This window comes from Falco biarmicus, chromosome 10, assembly GCF_023638135.1.
Source record: "Falco biarmicus isolate bFalBia1 chromosome 10, bFalBia1.pri, whole genome shotgun sequence".
In the NCBI taxonomy this organism is placed as follows: Eukaryota; Metazoa; Chordata; class Aves; order Falconiformes; family Falconidae; genus Falco; species Falco biarmicus.
Window position 1 is genome coordinate 25,160,735 of NC_079297.1, and position 17,907 is coordinate 25,178,641.

Consider the following 17,907-nt stretch of genomic DNA (forward strand, 5'->3'; position numbering starts at 1 on the left):
CAGTCACACATACCATACTTCTTTGTTTACCTCACAGAAAGGATAATGTTTTAGCAATGCTTTCCAAACTCCAGCATATATATGTCTCAGTAAGGGAGCAATGATGTAATTTAGAAATAGGTTTGTTCTGGCACAAAATCACGGATTTTATTAGGAGAAGATGGTGCAGAATAACACCATGCCTATGAATTATATAGCATATTTCCTGCAACGTGTTTGTGTTCCATAGAGGCTATTTGTGTCATAGATCATAAGAAAACTATTATTGGTAGCCAAATTCTTTAACTTCCGTGTTCTTTAGGTTTTGAAGATCCCGTGCATTTCAATAGGATTGAATTTCATTTCTGATGTACGTAACAACCTTAATTCAAGCACAGTATAGGGATTTTGTGCGTTAACAGTAACAACACACTACTAAGTCTACTACCTTATTGTTCTGTTAAATAGATAAAAGACTGAAACATAACGTGCAGTAATTCCCCATTGTTTGTTTGTTTGTTTTAATAGAACATTGGAGATGATAATGCCAGGTAAGCATTGTTTTAAAACCTTGGCTTTCACAACAGGGAAGTTAAAAGACTCAGATTTATTCATCTACTACTTTCAGTGACAGCAGTGGTTACTTACAGTATGAAGATGGCAGCTTTTAAATCTATAATTTTTTTTAGCATTATAATTCAATTATAATTTATGTTATGTCTAAAACTGTGGGACACAGAATAGTATGTACAATGCAAAAGCATCAAAAATCATATGTCATACCTCCCTGTGTTAATGAAACTTTAAAAAATTAACAGAAGCAGATTAAAAGGTTTAATTTCTCTGTAGCTTGACCAGAGCTAGATTTTTGATGCTCTATTCTGAATCACAATGTTTTTACTTTAACAATTTATATAGTGATACCGTTATACAAACAATGAAATAGAAGATTTAAAACAAATTAGAAGAACTAATTGTCCAAATTCTGTTATTTCTCTCATCATGCTTATCATAAAGAAAAATGAAAAATATGTAACTACATAAATTAGTAAATCCGAACAAGTAACCATCAAGATTATCCAAATTTGCATTACATACAGTCAAAAGAAAAACATTGAATCTTCTCTTTATCGCAATCCAAATTCCAGGGTTTGGTCAATTCTGGAATTTGTATTTTTAAACTATAGCTTATATAGCTCTTGTAGAATGTTTTAAGCAAAACTCCTAGATAAGTCTGCATGTCCTCATCTTAAACCTATATTCTTTGTCCTATAACAAGGTATACAAAGAACAGAAAATCTTTCAAGTAACCAAATCATACACTATTAATGCTAATACAATACATTTAATCTAAAGTTTTAAAGAACATCAATACAGGAATTTGTATCTAATTAAGGAATTAATTTGAAAATTACTAGCATTCAAAATTTAATAATACACGATATTAAGAAGTCTCAAAAGTTCTTTTAAAATGCGAGAAAATTTGCACTTGAAATGCAAGTAAAAAATTTTTCCTGCTCCAAAAGGGTGGAATAATACATTGCACGTGTGCTTTTTATCATTTGTAGGATCTGTCTCCTATTAATATACAGAGTAACACTTAAAATAGCTCAAAGCACACAAGATGTTATATTCACAATTTGAAATTCACACCGCTGTTTTTGTTTGAAGTAGTACTAAATGGTGTTTACATTCATTTTATATAGCACAACAATGCCAGACAAACTTTTCAACATCCTAAAACTCAAAAGACAGACTTCTTTTCCCTCTTTTATTTTTGGCTTTGCTTTTCTAGATTTACTTCTTTTTTTGAATTTATTTTTGATACAGTGAATCACAATTCTTCCCAACATCATAGCTTTGCAGAAGAGATATATCTGTTTTATCATCTTATCCCATCTATTAATTCTCCAAGCAGCATGCTAGCATTTATGCTGCTCATTAAAGTTAGCTGAAGTGTACACATTCTTAGCCCATCGATATGCTAGTAAAAGCATAAAAAACAAGTGATTTTGGCAGCTTTTGAAGAAAGCATGATATGCCAGGAAACCCTACTGTTGCTAGTTATAGCTACAGTGATAACTAGCACACAATCATACCTTTATTATCACCTTTTATTGAATTTTATCATTTTTATGAGAGGTTGATTATCTGAGGATGAGAATACAGCTGCAACAAGGTAAAGGCTGCTTAAAGATGGGCAGAAGAGGAATGAACATTGTCTATGAAATGGAAGAAGAAATGGGGAGAAGAAACAAAACCCAATGAGATAGGCATGGATCTAATCACTATGAAGCAGAAATTGTGTGGCGGGTTAAAAAGTAACTTGTTGGAGATGTTCAGAGTTACAGGAGGAATTCAGGTGTGCATCTGTCACTGCACTTCAACAGAAATCATGGGGAATATCAAGATATATGTTTTGGTGTATAACAAAAGCATTGCCTATGGAAGGCACTGAAAGCCAAGGAAGTCACCCATAAACCAAGGAAGTGACATATGGGTCATGACACCGGATGCTTCACTCTGTAGGTCCTTGATTCAATTCCAGTTGTATCTTTTGGAGTGATTTTTTTTTTCCTTAAGTCCCTACAATTCAGCTTCAATGTGTGCATGGAAGTAACTTCCCATTTAGCTTTCTTCAGTCCTGAGATAATATCCAATCTCCAGGTCAAACCCAGCAGGTCCCAGGTCTGTGCATCTCTTTGAGCAGGCTTTTCACGAATGGACAGCAGAATGGAGCACAAGAGAAATCACCCACACCACTTTTATCCAAAAACAAGGGAGGTGCTTTGCATCCTTTATTTCTACGTTGTAGCTTAGCTGTTAAAATAGTCATTGAAGAAGTCGGGGGCAGGGGGGGCTGATTCTGGTTGTCCCACTCTCAGGAGTATCTTACAAGCCAACCCAGAGCACAGCTGGTCAGAAATCTCATCTCCCTCTATAAAACAGGTCATTACACATTTAAAACTAATGAGGACAAAGAGACAAACCCCCAAAAGGACTATTCTTCTTGCGCATAGCAGTTTTGTAGTTACCACAGAAGGAAAAACTTCATTACTGGTCTCTCCACTCCAATACTGTCTATCCATGTTGCCTTAAGTGTAATTAAGTAATTAGTTGGTATTGTATGAAGTAGGGAGCAAGCTGCTGACTTTCGAGCCATTTGTTTGTGGCATCTGATACCTGGCATTGATTGCATGAGTTCAGTTTCAAAACTTTCAATAAACCGCATAATATTTTGGGACGCTTGTAGTTCTCATCTGAATTTCCATGACTGACATCCCTCTAAAAATTAATGATATAAAAATATAATTGTGAATTTAACATGAAATTCCTTTATGTTTTTTATATTCGTTACATCTTTAAGCGAATCTCAAATCTTTATTTCTTTTTTCTTATTCTCTTGATTGACTAATATATAAAATTGATTCACAATCCAAATCTTTTTTTCTTCCAATTATTTTAAAGGTATTAAGAATAATCAATCTTTACATACTAACAGATATATCAAGTAAGCAATAAAAATGATTAACAGTAATACCATAAAAATACTTCAGAAGCTCACTCGGAAATTTATATCATCTTACATGCAATGCTGATCAATTAATAATCTTTAAGTAGTCTGATATTTATTTAATATAACCTTTACACCAAGTCTGATTTTTAATTAACCTGCGCAATGACTGCAGTTGTGTACATAGATTAAAAATTTGTAAAAGTAATGGTCAGTTAGGCAGCAACTAGTATAATTTGTACATACAGTGACATTAATTATGCTCTCAAATTAGGCACATCATTGCTCTGGACGGTGTAGAATTCTGGCCTTACAGGTGCATTCCCATTAACTTTCTACAAACATTTCAAAGTAATATCTATACATAGTGCAATTCGTTCTTAGTGCATAAGAGGTACTTTTCAAGAAAAGATTAAACTACAAAGAGCCTATTAAAATATACAAATAAACAGCATGTTTGTTCAATGTTAATATCTTTTTGAATAGCATTATATTTTTTGTAAGGAAGTGGAAATCAGGGTAAAGGATTTCTGAAGATAGTTTTAAGTATTTATTTGGAAAGCATATTCTTTCAGCTCTATAATAAAATACTGTAGCTGTATGAAAAACAATCTATATGTAGTTTCACCAAAAAAAAGTTAACAGAGTTTTTGAGATTGTCTTTTTACCTGCAGAGTCCATTACAGTCATCCCTTCAGCAGCATTGTGGATTTTAGCTTGTTCTTCACATGCCTCTCCTGCCTGTTTCTACTGCTCATTCACAGCCCATGATGGCGTCCTGGACTATCGTTGACAAGAAGTTAAATTCTGTGTTTCCATCACCTTGCAGATGTTCAAGAACTAGCTGTTGCAATGCTTTTCCCACTCGTCTCAATATCTGTCTCTATATTTAACAAACAGGGAGAAGCACGCATGCTTGACATGGTTGCTACAGCTTTAGCTGACATACTCTCTAGCGTTCAAATATTCTGTTGAAAAGCATGGGACAAGTCATACTTCTCAGAAGTTGCTCAATATTCAGATGGACACCCCTGAACTGCTTTACGATGAGTTTCTTAGATTACTTTTAAATCCATGAAACCAGTGATTACGATGAGCAATCAGGAAATAGACTTCACTGATTAGAGACACTTGGCCACCAAGAAACAGCTTAAAGTTACCGAGAGCCACCTTTGCAATACCTATAGGTCTGTTCCTGGACAATCCCATAGAATTACTAGTGTTTACAGATTAAATCTGCGGCTCCTTCCCCAAGCAAGCCAAGTCATGACACCCTGGGTGATAGGTTAGCCCCCCACAGGCATGGTTCCCTGAGATGTTTCATAGCCTGGGCTTCTTTACATCCCAAGAGGAATGAGGTGGTAAGCTCTTTAATACTGATCATGTATTTCCCCTTGGTGGGCTTATTAGTAATACTGCAAGTATTTAAGTTGCTAAAGTTTTACAGAGCATGTATAAGAATGTGGAAAAATACACAAGGAGGGAGTGGGTAGCAGCAGAGACTGGTGGTTACAGTTGACCGTGGGGATGGTTACCTTCCAAGGGGAACACCTTGCTCAATACAAACCGCCCATTTTGGTAGCCAACTCCATTTCCATATGGAACTATTTTTACTGCTTTCTGGTTCATAGCTGCAGAGGTCTACTCCAAGAGAGTCTGTGAGAATCTTTCAGTCCACAAGGAGGACAGAATTTCTTGTGCAAGGTATTTTCACCTTCCAAACCAGAGAAATCAGTCCTGAATGAAAATTAAAAAATTAAAAATATCATCAGGCTCCATATTTTGTAATTTCAATACTATATGAACAGTGAATTTCTCAAATCAACTCCAACATTTACTTTAAAAGTGATTCAGTCAAAACTAAATTTATTGCAATGTTGGTTGTATTCATGCTTTTGTGCATATAGACACCATTGATGACCCAGGAACCAAGATTTTAGCTGTTTTTTTGAATCTGATACGAGGTTTCAGTCCTGCAAAATTTGGTGTTTCTTGCTATTGAGATGCCATTTTACCATTCAATGAATGTTCCTGTACATGTGTATGGGTACAGCTGAATTAACTTTCATGACATACTATTCTTTATTTCAAGTTACCATTATTTCGTTTATTGAACAGACAGTGGTAGAAGAATGTAATTGTAGTAAAGAGGATAATATACCTTCTGACATCAATCCTTTTTAATATTAAGAGGAAAAGAGCAATTAACAGGAAAACAGCAACTAATGGTATAGCACGAAGTAACACTCAGCCAATGCAGCTCCCATTGGTTCAGCGAAATTTTTTTAAAGGCAAAAACTTGTTCTGGGTTCTGCATTCTCTGTAATTAGGTTTTGGTCATCATTGCACTACAATCCTAGGTGAGAAATATATGGTAACATGTCCAGTTCTCTCTGCTACAGCAACAGAGGATTGTCCCCTACATGGTCTTTTCTCTCTCTCCTCTTGTCCTTTGAAGGGTCACTTACTGTAGATAAAAGTCTGTTCTCTGGGTGCAAGAAGAGTATTTGCTGTCTTCGCTCTGAAGACTCTGAATTATATAATGATAGAAATTATGTTCTTTTTTAACGGACAAGGAAGTTTCTAAAATGCGGTTCTGGAATATCTCTAAGTGTACTGCTTTCCCAGTTCATCCCCAAATTAATGAGCATTCCTGCTATTTCCTACAGTAAAAAAATTCTGTTTATGGAAGGAAAATGTAAAAATACCAATACTTTGTAAACTTAAGGAATTTAGAAGGAGTTACAATTTTTTGACAGAATAAACAAATTTGAAAAGACAGTCTAGCCTAAAAATTTTCTTGTTTGAGTCTACCCTGAAGGTCACAGATTTTCAGTGTGGGATTTTCACAGTTAACAATTAGTGGCAGTCTTTACGGACTAGTAAAGAAGGAAATATTTATCATGGACTCTGTTCCCAATATCATTGTTAGATACATGTGATCCATGCCCTGCACCATATCATATCACTATGCTAAAAAACCACACCACCTTGCCTTTTTTTTTTTTATTTATTCTCAGTTTTTATTTTTAAAGGCACAATATTTTATACTGCATAGTAGAAGAGTCTATTTCTACCATGGAAGGCATTCTTGAAGTGCTATACAATAACAGAAATTAAATAAAATACTAGTATATAACATTACAGAGTTCACATTTCAAAATACCATTAGACCCTCAAGGGATAAAAAAGCCATTTGAACACCACCTTCATGTTGCCTGGCAGCCTGTTGTGTGAAATATGAATAGGTAACCATATGGAATTTAGGACGGCAAAATGCAACCTCCTGCTTTAGGACTAAATAAAATAAAATAACGTGAAAACACTAGGTCAAATTCAGAGGTAAAGTTAAGCAAGTCTAAGGGAATTTAAGTTGGAATGGCTTATATTCTTCTGCTGTACCACATCTGAAACGCGCTGTGGTAAGCTGACCCCAGCCAGCAATTCAGCCACCACCCAGCTGCTTGTATTCACATCCACCCAGTGGGATGGGGGAGAGAACTGCAAGTGAAAAAATGACAAAAACCTTGTGGGCTGAGATAAAGACACTATACTAAACCCAACAAACACAAAATCAAGTGATGCAAAAGCAGTCACCACCTCCCACCAGCAGACCAGTGCCCACACAGCCTCCAAGCAATGAATACTTTGGAATATCATCAACAGCTTGAGAAGGTGACATTGTCTTCAATATTAACAAAAACTACTTTAACCAAGTTAGTTCTTATTCTTTACATCCTGACAACGTTCAGATCAGAGCTGCTTCTGCCTGATGCGAACAAGAAAGCATTTTTACATTAATAAAAATGTTATTTGTACATTCCAATATTTCTATTAACATTCATTTTTACTAACATAACCTGCAAGAGCAACCCGACCATACTCAGTTTCTCAAAAAGAGACCACTGTAATGGCTGTAAATATAATAATTGGACTTGATGATCTTAAAGGTTTATTTCCAGCTTAAATGATTCTATGATTCTATACTACGATGGAAGCTTGCTTTGCTAAATACAAGCTGCATCTACGGTGTAATTGCAGCAGCAATTCTGCAGCGATACAGTTCATACAACACATACAGTTGCAGCCAGCTCAAAACTAAGTATTTTGGTAATAACAGCCATAGGGCATCATCTCTGAAAACCAGGAGATTTGCTATGAAAACAAAAGGATGTTGGATCCTACAGAAGAAAAGTGAAAGAGTATGTGGTTCTATTTATGAGAGGATAAGAATCAAAAGAGGTTTAGGAAAGTAAAAACATTTTGTTATTAAAATTAATAAACGAGCATTAAAAAAGGTGAACCCTGCTGAGGTTTCTTTGGATTTCAGTTTTCATGTGAAGTGGTTGCACAAGTTGAGGTATAATGAAAAGTTAATTTATCAGAAACATACAGAAGAACTTGAAAATATAGTCCTGGACATAAAAGTCTTCAGTACTCTGGACTTGTTTTGATTTACAGGAGATGCAAAGGGAATGCTGCTGTAAGAGTCAGAGACATTTCTTTATTTCAGGAACCTACTTTGAATTTCTGTTGTTACTGCAGAAAGATGGAGTTTCTCTCTTCATGGGTCCACTGACTGATTTAATGTATCTTCTGTCATACTGCTGCGGTGGATTTCATCTCTTAAGGGAAAGAAGTAGAGAAGAGAGTAGTAAACTGCGTAGCAATCTATAAAACTATTGGCATTTTGAACATGTTCAGTGTGTCTCTGTGATTAAAGGCAAATGGTGCACACATGCTGTTGTTTTTCTCTCTGTTTTTGAAGGGGACAGTGTCTGGGTTTATTATATTAATACTAATCTGAGCCTCTGTAACATTATAGTATTTCTATCTGATGATATTGTGGTCCTAAGACCATTCCTCACTTTGGGAAAGCTTTCAAGCAAACAGCACTTCACGTATCTGTCCAACAGTCCACTACAGAATGACTATGATTCATTCTCTGGATGGGAAGAAAGTTCCTTGAGATAGTCTTGAAAGCAATCCATTGTTAGAGCAGCACACACTTTCTTCAAATTCATTTGTGAGATTCTTTGGAGGAAATAATGGCTAATCAAGTCAGTAAATAACAAAAGGCTATTGAGGCCCTATTAAAACATTAAACCCAATTATTTCTCAAACATAAGAAAGGACAGCTGGACAACTGTCTATAAAGTTGCATTTATCTTCCAAGAAATAATAAAAAACGTTTGCATTCATACACCAAGCCTTTAAAACACAAGCCAACGTAACACTTTCAAATTGTCATTCTCTTTCCACAGCCAGTGTGACTGCTGCGGTTCGGGGACATTTCCACCTCAGTCCTAGCATCCAGGTGAGAAATCCATGCTCCCATGAGTAGGAGCATCCCTGGGTAGGGGTGGCTGTAACATGCTGCTCTCTGAACTCAAACTGTTGGGCTGCACTGTCTTAAATCCTACAGAGAGCTTTGGCTGTGGTCTGAATAAGCAGCTGAACTTCAGGTTGATAAGATGCTCTGTGAGCTTAAAATATGGAGAATTATACACAAACATTAGTCTTCAGAGGCTCTAGTTTTATGGTCCAGGCTTCCAACTTCCCTAAGAGGACCAAATCAGAAAAGTAAGCATAATGTCTACTTGTGGGCAAGGAGATAGAATAGGAAGGTTGGGCTTTAAAAGAAAAACAGAAAAAACAGAGGAAGGGGAAACAGATGGGAAAACATTCCAAAGAAAGTATAAAGCTATCATTGTTTTGTGTTTTTTAGCAATTCATCTTCAAATGATACTTCATTCTCCCCTTTTAGGGATCCAGCCTAGCATTAAATTCATCAACACTTTCTTGCCAGGAGTATTTGTATTTTAAAAAGCAAGAATCTGCTTTACAGTTTGACTCTGTATGTGAGTTGCTTAAAAAAATTTAAAAAAAAATAAAAATAAAAGGTATACCTGTATGTTATGCAAAGTGGAGGAATAAGTATTCTACAGTGAATGGCAGGTTTTTTTCTCTGGTACACTCAGGATTTCATCTAAGGATTAATTTTTATACGCGTGTGTGTGTGTATATACATTTATTTTTTTTCTCCAGGAGTAGTATCTTAATGCACGAAGAATCCTTTCTAGGAACTAGAGCCCAGCATAGTTTCTGATGTGGCAGGAATTTGGCTGTGGAGCAGTGTTAGTCCCACGTATGATTTACTATCCTCTCTACATTAAAGACAGGAGAAGCTCACTTTTTATTAATTTCAAATACTAGAGAAAAACTGGCTAAAAGATTGAACTCCCAGTTGGTTTGCTTTATGGACAAGCCAGTAGAAATTACGGCAATTCACATGGGCACCTACCAGTTGAATATTTAAGGAAGTCACGGTCTCGTAGTGTTTCTATGGGTACCCCAAGGGCTCACAGGCAGCATGAGTTCTTTCATTTTGCTAAGAGCTGCCTCCTCGCCTTCACATGCAAAGGCCAAGTACCTGTGCAGTTGCTGCACAGGAAATTTATGGAGTCTTTTTCAGCAAGTAGCAAAATTAGCCTCTTCACCTCTCACAGACCTGCCTGCTGCATCTTTTCTAAACAGGTAAAATCCCTTGCATTAACAACGTTCCTTGGGGAGCATCTTTGTCCTGGTACTTTCACATCATATCACCTTCTGGGCTCAAAGGCCACAGAGTAATTAAACTCAGTGATTTTAGCAGGGAAAGGCTTTGGGATGTTTTTATATTTCAATTCTGGATATGTAAAAGACGGGGGGGGGGGGGGGGGTACAGTGTAACCTACTTCTAAAATTAACATTTCTCCATAAGTAACATATGCACTGAGTTTCTGAAAAACTATTTTCTGCTGGATTTCAATAATTGCCAATATACGATTTCGAATTGTTTTAAAGCGGGATACCAGACTGAACTCCCCTAACAGATAAGAGAATAGCGCCATCTGTTGCTCCATGCAGTAAGCGCAGCTACTTTCCACCTGCTGTTTCACCAATTTCATTGCCCTCTGCGCACCTCTACTCTTACAATAATTAAATTGTTTTCAGAAAAAGCTGGGCTACTCCTGTCTCACACTAGAGAAGCTTAATGAATTTCAATGAACTTACATGATAAAATGTGAAGCAAGCATAATACTTCTATTTTTTAGTAATGGGGTTGGTTGAGGAATTACAGGAAATGAGGAAAAGGTGATTTCTTTAGTTGTTAGGGATTAACTGTTGGGGTGGATAACCGCTGGGCTGCTGAGAAACAACAGCACTTTTAGTGCTGTCACTGCTACTTAAAAATCCTTGACTCTTACCTTGATTCTATAATGAAACAAATGGCCTGAGGTGACTATTGTGGAACCAATTTAGAATTTGCAATACAGAACCTGGAAAGAATGTTAAGTTTATTCTAACATGTGCTCTTTCTAAATTTCTCATACGTAATATCTAAGAAAGGCTTTTTATTGATATATATTAAAATTTTCCTGGTTTTTTTTTCCACCCAGATACTTAGCCTCACTACGTAGTCTTTTCATAGCCAAAAAAATAAGCAAAACAAAAAAAACCCCCATGCAAAACAAAAATCCTCCAACTCCAAGTAAGATGTATGGCATCTACAGTCTTCTGCTTTACTCACAGTTTATTCCAATTAGCTTGCACAATTTAATTTCTCAGGTCAAGCTGTACTGTATTCTTGTTTTACCAATAAGTCGCACACCAGTGGTATATGAAGATACAGAAGACTAGAGAAATTTGATTGCCTTTAGGAGGACTGTGGGCCTCTCAAACTCAATCATCTGCATTTGAAACTTTGCTTTTGAGTCCTTACAGACACACATGTGATGGGACAGGAGATGGAGCAAACTAGATTTCTCAAAAGGAAAGTAAAAAATCTGTGACCACTGCAAGTTCAGCCCATTCTCTCAAAAGCACTTTTCACTCATTCCAATTCTGACTTTTTGATTAAAAATCTCCTGCTTTAACTTACCCATCCTCACCCTTTCCATTCTTTCTCAGTCTTCTGCTAGTTCTTTATTCCAAATCATACCTTATTTCATTCCCTTTAGTTTTAATCTGTAACTTCTTGGAAAGCTGACAAATAGTATTACTTAGCATGTGAAACTACAAATAGCTCAACGCTGATGCCAGCTTGGTCTTGTTATTTTTTGTTCATGGTGTGTTATCACCAAAAGGCACAAGCAAAATGCCTTGTCTGCAAACATGGGCAGCACAGTCTCATCAGTGTCCACAGCGCTTTGATCCACAAAGGCTAAATTTATGTGTGCAAATCCACTACCAGCAAAAACGGGCTTCCTATTATGATTTGTCCATTGGGCACTGAATTACTGTATCAAGCATTGAGGCAGCCTAGGAAGATTAGCCTCATTAGGTAAAAGTTAGTTTTTGTGGATAGGCACTGTAGAAATACCATGATAGTACGTAATCTATATGTCTCTGCCTTTAAAGTATTTTAGATACATCTCTGTTATGCCAAAGTCTATGGATCACAGCTGCTAATATGATAGCTCCAGATAACTTACAAATAATAATCTAAATGATTTTCCATATTGTCACTTTTTTCTCCTTTTTCTTCCTCTATCTCCTTATTTAATTTTTTTCTTCCCCAGAAGCAGAACAGAACGTCTGGCTCCAGCTGTACTTGCCTTGTACTTCTGCAACTCACTATGAATACAGAGATACACACACTTCTCACTAGAAACTATTTTGTACCATTGTGAAGGGTTAGCTACAAAACATGGCTAGAGTACTGACAAAAATGAACTTGTATTATCATATAAAAATCAGTATGAATCTCACTTTTTGAAGGAAATGTGATAATTTTGAACATTGATCCCGACTTCATGTCCTCCAGGATGCTTTCTGAACTTTTAAGATCTGGTCATGACTTGGTCATGGTTTTTCCCTCTGTCTGTATCCTAAACCCCAGACTTGAAGATAAATTCTGAGACAGATACTAGCAAAATTACGTGATTATTCTAGATGTACATCATGAGTGAGATCTGACTATTCTAGCCATCTCTAAGTATTTTCATCCTGATTTTCTGCTGTGCCTGTACTCTATCAATATGCTTACCTTTTCTTTTACTGATGTTATACAAGTTACACATACATTTAAAAGATGACAACTTTTATACCACCTGCTCTGTGCAGCTTTCCACCATGATCTTGAACAGTGTTTTGTTAAGTTGCAGGAGAACATCTGTGAAATAAATGCTTTTTTTACAGCCAGGCTAAATAAGAAACAGACATGTAAAGTAAGATAGCACATTTGTACTGTAGCTTATGTATGGGTTTTCTCGGAATATATGAGAGTGTTGATGTTTCATAAGCATTAAAAATTCCTTTTAGTAATTATTTTTTTGCTTAGATGTTTTTCATAAGATGAATTGTCACATTTTCTTCAGAAGACTTATTTTTGTATGGTAAAGGTGGCCATGTCCTTTGGGGTAAACGCTAAGATTTATTTTCCTTCAGCTCATCAGTAATGTTGCATCATTTATTTGCATTATGTTACCCTTTAATATAACGATTTATTGTCTTAGAAGTAACACACAAGGAATATTACTATCTGCTTATTATTTTAACACAGGTGCTGCTTATGACTTAACCCTTCAGTTCCCAACATCTTGCAAGGTTTGAGCCTGATAACTAGTCAGGCACTTTCACATAAAAGAGATACTCAGCCAGATCCAGAGGACAATAGAGACATCTAAGCGAGATTCAGGGGCGTATGTTCAAAACTTGATCTTGAAAACCTCCACACAAATTAAGCCAAGAAAAGCCAAACGATAAGAAATATGTCCTATTTCTTACATTATCACTCAAGATCACTGCAGGAATGCAAAAAGAGCACCGTACATGCCAGAAGATTTCTGGTAATGCATGGTGCGGCTACAACATTTCTGCCCATTCTCAACCACTTGCTTCTACCTGCTTAATGCTCCTGGGGTTGCCTACTAAATCGAGAAAAATGACCCAAGCTAAAATATGTAAATACAAATAAAAATAAAAACCATGCACAGAAAAACCCCTCATGACAGGATAATTCCACTGTTCTGGTTTAGACAATTGTCCCACAAACAGATGGACCATTAAAAAAAGGTTACAATGGTCACTGATGAGAGAGCAATGGGGTGGCTTTTTCAGCTATACCCTTATATGCCTTGATTCTGCACATATTCTGTGAAATTCTTTTTCCTTGACATGTAGGTGGATCCACTGACTGAAACAAATGTTAGAGCAGCACAAGAGATAAAGAAGCACCATTCTAAGTAACCTTATAAAAAAGAAAAATCAGCAACTTAACAAAGAAAATGTCAACAAAGTCAAATGACTCCAGAATCTGTTGAAGTCAGAGGTGCAGAAGCTAGAACAATTCATTAATGCACCATGCAAGATGATCTGAATTATTTTAAGAGCACTGTATTTGCATTTTAGATATAGCAGAATGAACTAATTATGAAATGTATGCATCAAAGATTTCAATTTCAGGCTTGACTTTACTTTGGAGATTAATTTTTTACTTTATCATTTTTGCAGGCAGTTCAGTGGACAGCCTTATTTGAATGTTACTCATTGTTCAGTGATGTATGAAGTGTATTTAATCAATGTGAAGGAAGTAATATTAAACTATTATCAGAAGGATCAAATATTCTAAAAAAATCTCAAAAGGAAGGTCAAAAGGTAACATCTCTGCTAACAATATGAGAAACTGTATTTAACTTATTCTTTACATCTAAGTTTTTCATGGCATACACATTATCCCTTTTCACATAAAATTACAACATAAAATGTGGTTTGTTATCCTCTTGTTTAAAAATATCTTCTATATAGTAGATCAAATAAGTTTTTAATGTTTTGCTAAGAGATACTGAAATAACTTCTTTAGAGTTGATGTGTAATTTAAATGGCTGGCTGCAAAAACCATTGACAGGACAGTCCTAGTGATCACCATTAAATCGTTTGTCAGTGTGTTAGTTATTACAGGATAAGGTAATTGCCAACAAGGACAATTATTTAAATAATTCACATGTTTCTTCAAGTATTGCTTATCCTTCTTTATAAAGATCCAAAGCTGAACTTAATAAAACCATCACATAAACCTCTATTTTATCCTTTTTATCTTTCCAGGGCCACTAACACAACAACAAACACGTCGTCTTAGTTTTGACCAAGACAGTTAAACATGAGAAACTTTTTCCAAAAGCTATGAATGAAGAAAACATTCATTTCTGAGCTAGCACTAAGAAATTAATTCATTACATAATAAAAAAATAAAAAGTGACTTTTGCACTGTGGTTTTTGCAGGAAGTTTCTGATTAAATTACGGATAACTCTTGTTTTTTTTCCTGGTTGAAGATGTACTCAAGTTAAAGTTAACTGTGTCCAAAGACATTAATTTTATACCACTATTAAAAGGAATTACTGTCTCCTTATTGTCTTTTTAACACATATGTGATAGCTCAGCCAATAATAGCTGATGGCATTGCTTTTTTCCCCATTACATCAAACCTGCAGTTTCACAGGCATAAAGCCGTAAGACTTGTTGACTGGGGACTTCTGTAGTGAATGGGCTGCTAAGGGTGAGCAGTACTTCAAGTGGCTGGTAAAAATGCTTTTAGTGAAAGAGCAAAACATTACTTGAATTTGATACATTTGCTTCAACAAACCTCAATTTCTGCTTCGACTTAGTGTCTTGCAGAGAATGCTGTGTATATTCAAAGTTAACCTCACACAAGTATATTGTAAATGTTTATCTGGAGCAATGACACCTGATATACAAGAACACACAGGCTGACAAAGATAAACGTTTCTAGCTTCTCAACCTTGGAAGCAATGAACATGCAAAACCATCTGAAGTTTCAAAATAAGTATTTCACAGGATCTATCACGCCTTATGTATGACCTTCATTCTGCAAACAGCAAATGCCTTTCCGAACATCACTACCCTGAAGAGTTCCCTTGGCTTGCAGGATTAGGGTTATACTATCTTGCAGAATATTTTGCTTTCTAATTTTATGATCAGAAGTAACTGTGCAACATCCCTGGTGGAACGTACTATTAGAAATGCATCTGACTATTTTAAACATTTTGATGTGACTGGCATTTTCCCCCTTCTTCAATGAGTGTTGAGCATAGATAAATCATTACTGTCTCCTTTCCTTTCCCTCATGTAATATTTTTACCTCTATTTGAATAGATGTTTTAGCATGTGAAGGCTACTAAAACTACATAGCCTGACAGAACAGTTACTTACTCAAGCAGACAACTTTTGATTCCATTCCTGATTAATTATTTTATTGAGTAAAGTTAATCTATCAAGTCTAGATTTAATACAGTTGTAAAATTTCATAGTTTTGAGTCCAGTTATGTCACCCTAAGACACTCAAAGTTGTACTTGATTAGTAATTGCAACAAGTATGTCAATGTGACTAAAAACGGTCTGCATTCTTCAAGCAATAAAACTGCTGTTGCTGTAATTTAAGATTATTAGGTATATTAAAAAAATATAAAGTTGTTAAAAGCAAATAATCGCTACAGGCATGAAAGGATATCAGTGGGCTAAATTCATTCTCTACTAATAAAGTACTTATTTTATTGATGACTTTACCCGATTTACAGGAGAACATTGATGAAATAAACAATGGGAAAAAAGGTTTCTCTAAAAACCTAAACACTCAGTATCATGCTGATATGGAAACAGCAGTCTCTGAAAACTTGGTGTTTCAACATTAAAGGTCAACAGAGGAAATCCCAAAGCTTCGTTATATTTCTTGTGATTTATCAAAACCCCAAACTATTTTCATTTATTCTTTTTCAAATGGCAACCTTCACAGGATATGTCTGCACAGCAAATTAGACCTACTCTGCTGATAGATTTAGCATAAAGTATAACTACCATAAAAGCGATTTCTTCTTGTGCTGCAATTACTGCACTAAATTTTCCATTTGGAAGGATGGGCAATATGGACATTACCTTGTTCCACAAGGGACTCTCTACTTTGGAAAGTGTCCATGGGTCAGATTTCATTCTCCCTTCATGCTTCTCCTCTCACAACCATCTGAAAATATAGTTAAGTTTTAGCAAATTACAAAAGAAAATTATTATTAAGGAGTGAAAGTAAAATTTCTTCCATTCTTTCACCATGTGTATTGTTCAAATATAGGTGGACAAGTTGAAAGTCTGGATTGTGAGGCCTGAAGCCTGCATTCCACGCTGAAGGAGATGTTCAGGTACAGCTTCCACAGATCGTTTGAAAACACAACTGAACTGTAACAACCCCCTGATTCCGCAGCTGATCACGTGCACTTGAATTTACTTGCAAGAATCATGTCATATTTCCATCCAGCACCATTTGAGCTTTCATTTTTGAGCTTCACTTCAAATAGCTTCTTAACGTTACAGACCACTGAGATGTGAAAATGTATGACAAAATAAATGTTAAAGTGTTAAATAGCAAATGTTAAAGTGTTAAATAGTAAATATTAAATTGTGTGGTAAAGGAAATGATCAGCTGGTATGTATTATCAGCTTGAAGTAGCACTAATAACAATTTAAGTTTTATAATGTACCTTAATTACAGTACCTGTTTAAAAGAGGGCCCCCCTTTCTTAGACACACAGCTATACAACTGATTTAGAAATTCCATGGAAGTATACTCAATTTCATGCATGTGCTTAAACTTATATTTGATTTATCACTCAAATGACTTAATAGAACGTCCTGCCAGAGTTGTCTTAGAATGTCAGCTATACTGACCACTTACAGACAGATTCAGCATATTAAAATTTCCCTTCAGATTTTTTTACCTTATAGATCTCAAGTTCATGAAAGTTCATTGAAAGTGAGATGTACCTCAGCTACTCCTCCTGAATCACCTTGAAATCTCTGGAATCAAAGCTGAAGTTGAGGCACATTTTTCTTTGACATATATGGGTCTTTTATTAATAGAGATGTTTTCTTCCCTTCTATGAGTTTCTGTGAAATTCTACAGGGTTTAAGAGTCTCACTTTTCTCTATTGAAATATGATTTAGATAGATAAGTTTCAGTTAAATCCTCAGAAATTACATCATCTCCAAATTAGAATATAATTTATCTGTGACATCAGACATGCAAACTTTTTAAAGAAAGTATTAGATGTAGAGGAATAAACAGAGTGATAGGCAAATCACATTAATTTAACATCATCTCACGTTTAAAATCAAAGACAATCTGAAGTAAATGATCTTAAGGAAATATCAACCAAAAAACTTTCTGCTAGCGAATATCAAAGAAAAACTCATGAAGATTCTGTACACTTGCTATGGCCTTTACATGGGATGAAGGGGTCAGGGGATAGTCACAAAGGCTCATAAAAGAACATTGCAACAGCACAGATCAAACAATAGCTGGAAGATGCTGCACTCTACTAAGCAGCACCTAGAGTTTTTTTGCAATTTAGGTACAAAAAAGAAG

At 35.6% G+C, this 17,907-nt stretch overlaps 1 long non-coding RNA gene across 3 annotated transcripts in view; it reads right to left on the reverse strand.

Moving 5' to 3' along the window:
* Positions 1-360: 360 nt before the first annotated feature.
* LOC130156125 (uncharacterized) overlaps positions 361-17,907 on the reverse strand; it is a 178,221-nt gene continuing 160,674 nt past the window's right edge. Inside the window, exons 7-12 of one of the 3 annotated variants that reach the window (XR_008824331.1) lie at positions 16,428-16,512; positions 12,248-12,650; positions 8,015-8,118; positions 5,029-5,230; positions 4,162-4,376; positions 361-2,917 (exon numbers count right to left, since the gene is read on the reverse strand). This is a non-coding gene — a long non-coding RNA (uncharacterized LOC130156125). Of the gene's footprint in view, positions 3,265-4,161; positions 5,231-8,014; positions 8,119-12,247; positions 12,651-16,427; positions 16,513-17,907 lie in introns of all 3 variants that reach the window. The other 2 variants (XR_008824329.1, XR_008824330.1) reach the window with 2 other exon arrangements.